The sequence below is a fragment of the Drosophila suzukii genome, unplaced genomic scaffold (genome assembly GCF_043229965.1).
Source record: "Drosophila suzukii unplaced genomic scaffold, CBGP_Dsuzu_IsoJpt1.0 scf_6, whole genome shotgun sequence".
NCBI classification, from domain to species: Eukaryota; Metazoa; Arthropoda; class Insecta; order Diptera; family Drosophilidae; genus Drosophila; species Drosophila suzukii.
In genome coordinates, this window is record NW_027255938.1 from 2,261,299 (window position 1) to 2,273,691 (window position 12,393).

Here is a 12,393-nt window from a genome sequence, read left to right on the forward strand (position 1 = left end):
CTGATAGTCGATGTACTATAGTGTTCTTTCTTGTTTTTAAATAAATTCATAGTAAATTCAACGATTTTGATTTTTCGAACAAACATGTTAAAATAATAAAAAATAATTTATTTAACTATGTTGCAGATTATAAAGTATTATATTCTCATAGTTCCTTAAAATATTTTCATTTTTAGTTCAGGTAAATTGAATATTTCATTTGAATTGTTTTTATAATTAAAATGATTGTAGCTAGCCTTAAAACTCATCATATTTTTATTTGGATCAAATAATACTCACATTTTAAACGAACAGAGGCGAATTTTAATTGAAATACATCTTTTATTTAAATTAAATACGATCCCCGTAAAAGGAATTCTACATTTTGTTTATTTTTTGTTTATTTTGGTTTTAACTCTTATATATTAATATATTATGGTTCATATTTAATTTGAGCCGAGCGCTTCAGAAACTTCGATCGTAGATTGGCGTACTTCCAGTTCAACTTTCCTGCTGGGTGTTTCTGGATTGGGCTCCGGGGACGTACTCTACAAATAAAATCCTTTCAGATTTTCTAGTATTTTATCTTGGACCAGTGTAGTTAACGAAGGTGTTAAGTTGGTGAATTTAATTTGAATTCTTACCAATTTGAGTTTCGCAGCACAAGGAATGGAGTTCTCTTGATCCTCTTCCTCATCAGAATCTAATACAATATAAAAATTCGTTTACTTTACATACCTGTGATTTTCCACCGATAATTTGGATTGAAATTCCGCTCGTATACCTGTATTTTCAATGGCATCTCTTTCATACATACATCACTGTGGACGGCAGTACACGTAGTGGCGAAGCGCGCAAGAGAGCGTGCGAAGACAACTACTACATAAAGCCGCAGAATTGAAAATCTGCAATAATGGTCCGATCATAGCGATTACCGCGCACAAGTGCCAGCCAACACAGTAGTGGAACTAGTGCACCTACAAGTTTCAAACTTGCTGCGAAACCAATAAACACAACTAGACACGTGAACTTGCGCCTAAGGTAAGGTTTCTTGTTCCTAGCACATACAGCTAAAAATGTATGCATTAAAAAAATGCAATATTATTAATGGTACTGTACACTGGTAGAAAAAACATCGCAAATGCCACTATTTCGCCAACGATTCAACTACTTTTCCCAGCGATTTGGATCATAACATGAAAATGGTAAAAATTAATACCTTGCATAGTTATTTATTACTCTACGAGTAACGGGTATACTAGATTCGTCGGAAAGTATGTAACAGGCAGAAGGAAGCGTTTCCGACCACATAAAGTATATATATTCTTGATCAGGAGCACTAGCCGAGTCGATCTGGCTATGTCCGTCTGTCTGTCCGTCCAGATGAACGCTGAGAACTATAAGAGCTAGGCTATTGGGATTTGCAGATTCCTGAGCTTCTTACGCAGCGAATGTTTGTTTTAGCAGGTTGCCACGCCCACTCTAACGCCCACAAACCGCCCAAAACTGTGGCTCCTATAGTTTTAATGCTAGAATACAAATTGTAACTGAAATGTGTTGTTCTCATCAATACCTTTCGGTTAACACAAAAAAAAGTTTGACACGCCCACAAACAGCCCATAAAATTCAAAACATCGCAGGTATGAACGCGAATATCTCGGAAACCATCAAAGATAGAAAATTGGATTTCAGAATTAGATTAAGTAGCCTTGTACACAGTGCAAGTTTGTTACACGAAGATGCCACGCTCACTCTAACGCCCACAAACCGACCAAACCTGTGGCGCCAACAATTTTTGTGCTAGAAAACAGATTTTATCTGAAATGTATTAATCTCCTCAATACCTATTGATTGACCCCAAAAGAAGTTTGCCACGCTCACTCTAACGCCCATAACGCATAAATCTGTCTACCGCCCACATAACCATATATTGAGATCGCGGGTAGGTGGCGCATTTCAATCTCGCAATGCTGCTTGCATATCTCCATTTCCCTTTTGTCCCTATAGCTGAGTAACGGGTATCTGATAGTCGATGTACTATAGTGTTCTTTCTTGTTTTTAAATAAATTCATAGTAAATTCAACGATTTTGATTTTTCGAACAAACATGTTAAAATAATAAAAAATAATTTATTTAACTATGTTGCAGATTATAAAGTATTATATTCTCATAGTTCCTTAAAATATTTTCATTTTTAGTTCAGGTAAATTGAATATTTCATTTGAATTGTTTTTATAATTAAAATGATTGTAGCTAGCCTTAAAACTCATCATATTTTTATTTGGATCAAATAATACTCACATTTTAAACGAACAGAGGCGAATTTTAATTGAAATACATCTTTTATTTAAATTAAATATGATCCCCGTAAAAGGAATTCTACATTTTGTTTATTTTTTGTTTATTTTGGTTTTAACTCTTATATATTAATATATTATGGTTCATATTTAATTTGAGCCGAGCGCTTCAGAAACTTCGATCGTAGATTGGCGTACTTCCAGTTCAACTTTCCTGCTGGGTGTTTCTGGATTGGGCTCCGGGGACGTACTCTACAAATAAAATCCTTTCAGATTTTCTAGTATTTTATCTTGGACCAGTGTAGTTAACGAAGGTGTTAAGTTGGTGAATTTAATTTGAATTCTTACCAATTTGAGTTTCGCAGCACAAGGAATGGAGTTCTCTTGATCCTCTTCCTCATCAGAATCTAATACAATATAAAAATTCGTTTACTTTACATACCTGTGATTTTCCACCGATAATTTGGATTGAAATTCCGCTCGTATACCTGTATTTTCAATGGCATCTCTTTCATACATACATCACTGTGGACGGCAGTACACGTAGTGGCGAAGCGCGCAAGAGAGCGTGCGAAGACAACTACTACATAAAGCCGCAGAATTGAAAATCTGCAATAATGGTCCGATCATAGCGAGTGATACAGCAATCGAAAGGTATTGCACTAACTAAGAAGATTGCATACCAAGACTTTCGAAATATAGATTTGTTTGGGGTAAACAGCGGTGAAAGTGTAAAAGTAAAAATTTAGAAAATTGGAGCTGCTGGATACGGTGGGGATAAAAGCCCCCGGCTGTTTAGCTAGTTTTATTACTGAGAATACGCGTCAAATGACACCTCATTTGTTGAAATCCGATCTTCCGTTCAAAAGTAATTCAAAAAACAAGATTTTCTTCTTCTTCCCAAAATGAAAATGTTTGTCCCTTTGTTTGTGGGTTTGTATGCATCCCATCTTAGTGTTAGGGTTTTGGAAGCCCTATGGGTGTATAAAGTAGCTTGAAATAGAAAACGATTGTTCTACGACTTTTGGAAAAACCCGCTAGTTTAGCGGAAAATCCAAAAAAAAAGCCAGATTTAAAATGCTTATAGCAGCTAAACAACTAGTGGTACAGAAACGTGCTATATATCTCCGAAAAGATAATTCAATATGCTAAATACTCTTCATATAGTAAAATTTACTGAATATAATAGATTTAGAGTTATGATAAAAAGTTTTTTTTAAAAACCACTTTTTGACTATTTTCTCAAAATTGAGTCGAACGATTTCTTTTTAAATTTAATATCATGTAGCCCTTGAAATTGAAAATGAAGATAAGGATCTTTTGATCTATGACACTTTTTACCCTAAAAATTACCGTTTGGAAGATATTAAGCGATAAAAAGTGCAACGCGTTTCAGCTCCGTATACGTAATATTTCATACTTATTGGAATAAACAAGAAAAAAAACAATTTGATGAAAAATATTCTTATTAGATTTTTTCAAACGGCACGCTACAGCAGAAAATGTATGGCAAAATCTAGGAAGATTACATAGCAAGACTTAAGAAATTGTAATGCGTTTAGGAGAAAAACCGGTGAAAGTGTAAAAGTGAAAACGTAGAAAATTGGAACTGCTGGAGTCGATGGGGATAAATTCCCCTTGCTTTTAAAATAGTTTTATTCAAACTGAGAATACGCGTCGAATGACTTCCCATTTGTTAAAATCCGACGTCCCGTTCAAAAGTTATTCCGAAAACAAGATTTACGCGGTCGAACCGTAAGTCTTGTGGTGACCAAAATCCATATAAAATTCTATGTGTAACTGGGAGATCATCCCAGGTTCCGCAGGTGGTAAGCGAAAGATTCTAGTACTGAATCCGTCACTAATATGGGCTCAATAGAATTCCACAGTCTTCGCTTGTGACGTATTCTTGGTGTTATTTCCATTAAGGGATATTTAAAAAATACATTAAGAGCGCAGTTCACTTACATTATTATTATTATTATTACAGATGGAGAAGTTTACAAAACTAGACTAACTTAGTTGGTAAAGCGCTGGCAACAAGGCCATCGGCTTTTAATGTTAATGATATTAAGGCTATTATTTTTTTTTGATTACGTATTGTTCTTTGTATTTTCGCTACTAAGTTGGTAAATTTTTATTTATGTACATTTGGGGTATTTTATTAAATTTTGTGGTAAAGGTTTGAAGCTTTTAGGAAAAGTAAGATTTTTTCTAAATTATCTGGCTTGAGTTCATTGAGGAGATTTATTGGGTTTGTGTTTTTGAAGATAGATAGTTTTGTAGGGAGGAGTGAAGGGCATGAATTTAATAGGGGCAGGGTGAAGTTTGGTTTTGATTAAAGTAGTGCTCGTGTGTAAGTTTTGTGTGGCCTAGTCTGAGGCGTATTATTTTAATTTGATCGAGTCTGCTCGATTTGGGATGGAAGGATCTGCAATAATTGTCGATGTTTGAATTGTCTTTGTTAATGTTTTTATACCATTGATTGCAGTGTTCTATGTTTAGTTTATTTCTTGCTAGGAATTCTAGTTTTAAGTGCCTGTTTATGTCTGTTAAGTTGATGTTTGGGGTGTAAGTAAGGGGCATATTGCTTGTCGATTTTGCGGTTTGGTCGGCTAGCTCGTTGCCTGCTATGCCTACATGGCCAGGGATCCATAATATTTTAATTTTTGGGGATAGTTTTGTAAGAAGTGATCTGATTTTGTTAGAGTATAAATTGTTGTTGTTGTTTATGTTTATTATGGCGTCAATTGCTGAGAGAGAGTCAGAGCAGATCATGAACTTTCCCCTTGTGCTTTTGACTTGATCGATCGCTACTAGGATGGCTATTATTTCTGCGGAGAGTACTGATGAGTATGGGGGTAGGATACCATATTTAATGATATAAGTATCTGTTGTGATTGCATATGATATGGTTGAGTTCATTTTTGATCCGTCCGTAAATATGAATTTGTGAGTTTTATGGTTGTCTTTGGTATGTTCGTATAGTTTCCTGTATGTCTCTGGTGGTGTGGTTTGTTTCTTGTACGCTCTAAATGTTGTGTCTATGAGATTTGGGAGATCCCAAGGGGGCTGGTATTTGTGTAGTTTTACTGGTTCATAGGGGAGATTTAGTGCTTGACAATAGTTTATTGTGCGGTCTATGGTTGATGGGTTTTTTTTTGGTTTTCTTTGTTTGACAAGTTTGTGTGTTGGTGTATCTTTCGAAAATATCAGGTTTTTTGTGAGTTTGGCTGTTTGGAGGTCTCGTTTTTGCTCTAATGGGAGGATGTTGCCTTCGTATAGCAAGTTATTTATGGGCGTGGTTCGTTAGGCGCCAAGGGCTAGTCGAATTGCTGTGTTAAAGGGTGATTTTAATTTGTTTAGCACGCTTTTCGGAGCGTGTCCGTATAGAAACAGGCCATATTCCATTTTTGCTATGACTGTTGCTTTCGCGACGTGAAGTAGTGTTTGTGTATTACAATTGAATTTAGGGTTGGAGAGGCATTTAATGATATTTAATTTTTGGTGCAGTGATGGAAGAAGTGATCTTATGTGTGTGTCCCATTTGTATTTACTGTTTATGGTTATCCCTAAGATTTTTAGCGCAGTAACTTGTTGTATTGGTGTATTGCTATAGCTTATGGTGCTGGTGCAATTGTGCTTTTGGCAAATATGGAGGTGTTGGCGTTTAGCTAAGGATAGGTATGCCCCTGAGTATGAGCACCAGCTGTTTATGTCTTGTAATAAGTTGTCTAGGTTCAAGTTAAGGTTTTTGTTTTTGTTGAAATTTATTATGAGAAAAAAATCGTCGGCGTATGCGTTAAATTTAATTTCTCTGTGTAAAGTTATTATGTTTGAGAGCTTGTTGAATGCGATAAGAAATAGGATTACCGATATAGGAGATCCTTGTGGGATACCATTGCATAATGGGAGTGAATTTGACATGTGCGGACCGACTCTGACAATTATTTTACGTTTCAGCATGAAGTTCTTGACGTAATTAATTATTTTTGGGCCTGTTTTCCATTCCTGTAGTTGATCAATTATAGTGTGCACCCCTATTCGATCAAAGTCAAGAGTGACGAGGGAGGTGTGCCTCTTTGACTTCGTAATAAGATGGTCTACGTATAGTAGACTATCCGAAGTCGATTTGCCTTTTTTAAAGCCGAATTGGTTTGTATTTAAAAGTTTGTTGTAACTCACAAACCACCATAGTCTTTTTGCTATGATTTTGTCTAGTGTTTTTGCTAGACAGCAGTTGAGGGAAATGGGTCTGTATGAAGAGATATTTGTTTTGTCAGTTTTTGGCTTAAGAATCGGAATGACTAGGCTTATTTTGTAGGCTTGAGGTATGTGGCTGTCGAAAATTTGGTTGAAAAGGTTTTTTATTCTGTTTTTTGTGGTAAGGGAGCTATTGCGTATCATTTCGTATAAAATTCTGTTTAATCCTGGAGTGGATCCTTTAAGTGTTTGTCGTGCTGCAAACAATTCAAGGTAAGTTATGTTTTTCTCGATAGATTTGGCTGTTGAAGTGGGTGTATAATTGGCTGTGTTGATTTTATATTTGTTATTTCGGAATTCGTCTAAAAAGTTTAGGTCGCTTGAGAGCTCTGAGAAGTGTTGGGAGAAGGAGTTGGCTATTTCGAGAGTATCTGTTGTTGTTGTGTTGTTTTTGGGATTAAGTATGGCGTGAATTTGTTTGATTGGGTTAAGGCCGCAGAAGCGTCTTATGTTGCCCCATATTTTGGATGAAGAAGTTTCTGGTTGTATGGTGGATGTAAAGGAGCTGGAAGCTTCGCTTTTTCTTCTTTTTATTTCAAACCTGTACATGGCGTTTAAGCGTCTGTAGTATATAATGTTTGTAAGGTTGATGCTGCGATTAAGTGCTTTCCAAGCTAATTGCTTTTCTTTTTTTAACTGGGCTAGGGGACCCTGTAGGGTTTTGTATTTACTGAGGTTTGTGGGATGGAAATGTTTGCGCTATGTAGTATAATTTTGTTGATTTGTGCGGCTTCTTTATTGACATTTAGTGGGAAATATTTCGTTATGTTTGTGTGTGAGAGTCTCGTATTGCTCCCAGTTGGCTTTTTTAATATAAAAAATGGTTTTGAAAATTTGTTTATCTTGTTTGGAGGGAACAGGGAGATAACTATTGGAAAATGGTCGCTGCCGTGGAGATCATTAAGTATTTCCCACTTTGCGTGTGGGGCTAGTGTTGCTGAGCAAAGTGAAAGGTCGATATGCGTGTATGTATTGTGTGTTGAGAAGTGTGTGGGGGATTTGTCGTTTAGTAAGATTAGCTGTGTGTTGTCAATAAATTGTTGTATTGTTTTTCCTCGAGAATTAGTTTTCGGGGAACCCCAGGCAGGGTGCCATCCGTTAAAATCTCCTAGAATTAGTGAGGGTGTTTGATTATTGTACAAAGTGTCTTCAAGCATTTGGTTTGTGACGGTTCTGTTTGGGGCAATGTATGTTGTCTTTATGTGCATGTTCTCCTTGGATTTAATGTGTATTGCTAGAGCTTCAAGGTCGTTTGGAATGTTTACTATAGAAAATTGAATTGACTTGAGTACTAAAAGCGCTACGCCGCCAAATCTGTTGGTGGCTATGTTTGTTAGTAGTATGTAATTTATTGGAGTTGGTATGTTGTTAGTGTGTGTGTTTCTTGAAGCGTAATGATATGCGGAGAGTATTTTTTAATCAGTATATCCTTGAATATTCCATTGAATTAAAGTTAGTGACATTTTGATAGTGTAAGAAGTTCTGAGGTTGAACCTTAGAGCAGGGGAGATCTGTGGCTGTTAAACTGATTCGCTGTCGCTGTTAGTGGTATGTTTGTTTTTGTTAGAGGATTTGGCTTTAGTACAGAGGGGGTTTGACTCATCTTTAGAGAATATTTTTAGTTTAAGGTCGTTTGTGAGTTGAGATCCGTATGCGGTTGTTATTTTGCTGGGGTTCATGTTGTCCTTTTCCATGGCTTCGGTGACGTCTTGGTCGTGTTGGTTGTGGTCTTGGAGAATTTTTTTCGGTGCCAGTGTTGTTTTGATTAATGCAGATGAGGTTGTAGGTGTGTTTGATCGGTTGTGATCGCAGGATGTGGATGTAGTTTGTGCATTTGAGGATGTTGATGCGAGAGTGTTTGAAGATCGGGTTCTTATTGTGGTTGTGGTGTTTGTAAGTGTGTTTGCATAAGAATTTCTTGTTTTGTATGTGTAAAAATTGGTATCATAGCCAAAAATTTTAAGTGCCCTTTTCTTAATCAGAAGGATGTACCTTACCGGAAAACAAAGGTTTCCTTGAAGGCGTATTTCATCAAATTTTGTTTGTAAGCTGGTGTTATTGGAAATACATAGAAAATTTGAATTAAATCTAAAATTTAATCAAAAACTACGGCAAGGGTTAAGGTGACAAACATTTAAAGGATAAGTCGCTATGTTAAGCTAGTATAATACCCTATAGCAGAACAGTACTGCTGTTTTTAACAGTTTAGCACTCCTGGTGTCTTTTAAAATGTTGGGAAGCTCATTATACCCGTTACTCGTAGAGTAAAAGGGTATACTAGATTCGTCGGAAAGTATGTAACAGGCAGAAGGAAGCGTTTCCGACCCCATAAAGTATATATATTCTTGATCAGGATCACTAGCCGAGTCGATCTAGCCATGTCCGTCTGTCCGTCTGTCCGTCTGACCGTCTGTCCGTCTGTCCGGATGAACGCTGAGATCTCGGAAACTATGAGAGTTAGGCTATTGAGATTTGGCGTACAGATTCCTGAGCTTCTTACGCAGCGCAAGTTTGTTTCAGTAGACTGCCACGCCCACTCTAACGCCCACAAACCGCCCAAAACTGAAACTCCTACAGTTTTGATGCTAGATAGAAAATTTTAACTGAAATGTATTGTTCTCATCAATACCTATCGATTGACCTAAAAAAAAGTTTGCCACGCCCACTTAAACGCCCACAAACCGCGAAAACCTGTGACGCCCACAATTTGGATGCTAGATGAAAAATTTGAACTGAAATGTATTGGTGTCGTCAATACCTATCGATTGATCCAAAAATAAATTTGCCACGCCCACTCTAACGCCCATAACGCTTAAATCTGTCTACCGCCGGTAGGTGGCGCATTTTAATTTCGCTTTGCTGCTTGCATATCTCCATTTCCCTTTGAGTAACGGGTATCTGATAGTCGAGGTACTCGACTATAGCGTTCTTCCTTGTTTTATGTTCTAATCGTATGTACAACAAGAAAGGAAGTTAGCTTCGGAAAGCCGAAGCTTATATACCCTTGCAGCTATAATTATTAAATTTAAAAACACAAAAAATTATATTCCCAATAGTATAAGATAATATGTCAAAAAACACCGAAGCTATAATTTGTTTCATGTTATTTTCCTACCAATTTTCCGATCGTTCCTATGGCAGCTATATGATATAGTCGTCCGATTTTGATAAAATTAAATTCGAAATTCAGAACTAATTAAAAAATGTTATTTCGAAGCGTAGGAGGTTATATGTTAAAAAACGCCGAAGCTATAATTTGTTTCATATTATTTTCCTACCAATTTTCCGATCGTTCCTATGGCAGCTATATGATATAGTCGTCCGATTTTGATAAAATTAAATTCGAAATTCAGAACTAATTAAAAAATGTTATTTCCAAGCGTTGGAGGTTATATGTTGAAAAACACCGAAGCTATAATTTGTTTCATATTATTTTTCCACCATTTTTACGACCGTTCCTATGGCAGCTATATGATATAGTCTTCCGATTTTGATAAAATTTAATTCGAAATTCAAAACTATTTACAAAATGTTATTTCCAAGCTTAGGAGGTTATATGCTAAAAAACACCAAAGATGTAATTTTTTTAAATTTGTTTTTGCTATTATTCCTATGTGAGCTATAAGATATAGTTGTCCGATCCGGCTGGTTCCGACTTCTATACTACCTGCAAAAGATATAAGAGTTTTGGAAAGTTTCAGCCCGATAGCTTTAAAACTGAGAGACTAGTTTGCGTAGAAACGGACGGACGGACGGACAGACGGACATGGCTAGATCGACTCGTCTAGTCATGCTGATCAAGAATATATATACTTTATGAGGTCGGAAACGTCTCCTTCACTGCGTTGCAAACTTTTGACTGAAATCAATATACCCTCTGCATGGGTATAAAAAAGAGTTTATTCGAAAGCAGAAACCTGTGTCGGTAGCAAATCATATTTTTTTTTGTTCTCGTAGGACTATACGTAATTTTTCAACAAGGTATGATGGTTGTCTAGTGTAGATAATTTTGTGTAAATTTGTATTGTTCTATTTTTCATATAGTCTGCCAAGCTAAGGTCAACTATTTCGTGAGCAAAATTAGTTAAAATCGCACAATACTATGTATGCTACTTTTAGTTTGTGCTGGCTTGCTTCATCACAATTTGTGTTGATTTCCAGACCATAGAAGAGTGTGGGTATTAGACAAGACATCGCAATTAGAAGTCGCACAGCAACAGGGAACGAACACTTAACTAGTGAAAAGATCTTATAATCCCATATGTTTTGCCTATAGATTTGTTGACGTCTTCCTTTAGTTCAAAGTTCTATTGAATTTTATACCCAGGCTAATGGCGAATTCCACGTACTCAAATGGCGTATTGTTAATCATCAGGGGGAGCAGTTCATTAATGCATAATTTCTTTTTAAAAATAATCAAACACTTCGATTTTAAAGGATTGAGGGCAAGACCGTTGTATTTTGCCCACCATTTACTTTTCCAAGATCCGTTTCACAAATATCTAAGCACTCACTAATTATATTTAAAAGACGACGAGAGTGTGAATAATAGTGGTCCAAGAACCGAGCCCTGGGGTACTCCAAGTTTCAGATAGGCAAACGAAGAATAAATATTTGACGATACATAATAGTGGCCCCGATCTTGAATATACGATCACATAAGTTTGACGGCACTATTGGGAAAAAATGAGCACAAGATTTAATGATTTAATGTGTCGAAAACCTGATTGATTTTAATTTAAGAGGTTATTGAATAATATAAAGTTATTTATATTTCATGCGACTATATTTTCAAACACCTTCAAAAGTTACGGAAATACAGAGATCGGCCGGTATTCTTTATTTGCTTTTGTTAATGGTATAATTTTCGCGGTTTTCCAGCAACCCGGACACGTCGATGTGGTGAGAGCCGTGTTAAATGTGTGAGTGTGGTAAGGAATAAGTTTTGGGAGTACATGTTTTATTATTTAATTTTAAGAAAACTATCCAGAACATCACATTGGTCAACACACATAAATCTAAACCTAGTATCAAAGATGTTTTCAGGTACTGAATTCAGGTACGCTTTGTTTGTGACCTCAGGAGCCTGGCATTCAGCTAGTTTCAGGCTGAGTTCATCTATGTAAACTGTTACTTTTAACTGGAACAAAACTATCGTGATTGTACTTATAAGTTACTAATATTATGTTGAAGATGGTCAGGTTGACGATCAACCGTGGGAAAACTCTAAATATTGTCTCATATACAGTGATCAAATGTTTCGTTCTTAAAATCACCTAAAACTATAGTTCGCTCAGTGTAGTTAAGATAAAATTATGGGTCAGGTATAAAACATCATGCTTTGAAAAGGACGGAACGATAAGCTTATCATACAAGTATTTTTTATTATTATTATAAACAAAAACCAAATCTAATAACGTGTTACGTGCTCTGCTGAAGTGAGTTTTTTTAATTCTATGCTTCCGGTAAGGTGAGATTCCATCAAAATGTTACTATTGCGACTTTAATTTTAATAGTCACAGAAAAAAAATGCGTCTGGATCAATTTGATATGCTCATCGCAATTTGAGTTATTTAGACACATATCACTTCTACCATGACATAATACAAAATTGATATCAAGCAAGGAAAAACGCTATAGTCGCGCAGCAAAGCGAGATTAAAATGCGCCACCTACCCGCGGTAGACAGATTTAAGCGTTATGGGCGTTAGAGTGGGCGTGGCAAACTTTTTTTGGGTCAATCGATAGGTACCGAAAAGACTAATACATTTCAGTTAAAATTTTTTTCGAGCATGAAAATTGTGGGCGCCACAGGCTTTTGCGGTTTGGGACGTTAGGGTGGGCGTGGCAAAAT

General features: G+C 36.2%; 1 protein-coding gene and 2 long non-coding RNA genes across 5 annotated transcripts in view; 1 reads left to right on the top strand and 2 right to left on the bottom strand.

Annotated features, from left to right (window-relative positions):
- Positions 1 to 362: 362 nt before the first annotated feature.
- Positions 363 to 901, bottom strand: LOC139355017 (uncharacterized). 2 transcript variants are annotated; one of them, XR_011605793.1, is made up of 3 exons: positions 764 to 901; positions 624 to 682; positions 363 to 527 (listed from the first exon to the last, which is right to left on the bottom strand). It is a non-coding gene; the product is annotated as an uncharacterized lncRNA (long non-coding RNA). The 2 variants fall into 2 exon arrangements; XR_011605794.1 differs by having other exon boundaries at positions 363 to 541.
- Positions 891 to 12,393, top strand: part of LOC139355016 (putative leucine-rich repeat-containing protein DDB_G0290503) — a 235,034-nt gene continuing 223,531 nt past the window's right edge. The window contains exon 1 of the mRNA XM_070999297.1: positions 891 to 1,020. The gene's annotated coding sequence lies outside the window, so the exon portion shown is untranslated. The remainder of the gene's footprint in view (positions 1,021 to 12,393) is intronic.
- Positions 2,364 to 2,906, bottom strand: LOC139355040 (uncharacterized). 2 transcript variants are annotated; one of them, XR_011605796.1, is made up of 3 exons: positions 2,765 to 2,906; positions 2,625 to 2,683; positions 2,364 to 2,528 (listed from the first exon to the last, which is right to left on the bottom strand). It is a non-coding gene; the product is annotated as an uncharacterized lncRNA (long non-coding RNA). The 2 variants fall into 2 exon arrangements; XR_011605797.1 differs by having other exon boundaries at positions 2,364 to 2,542.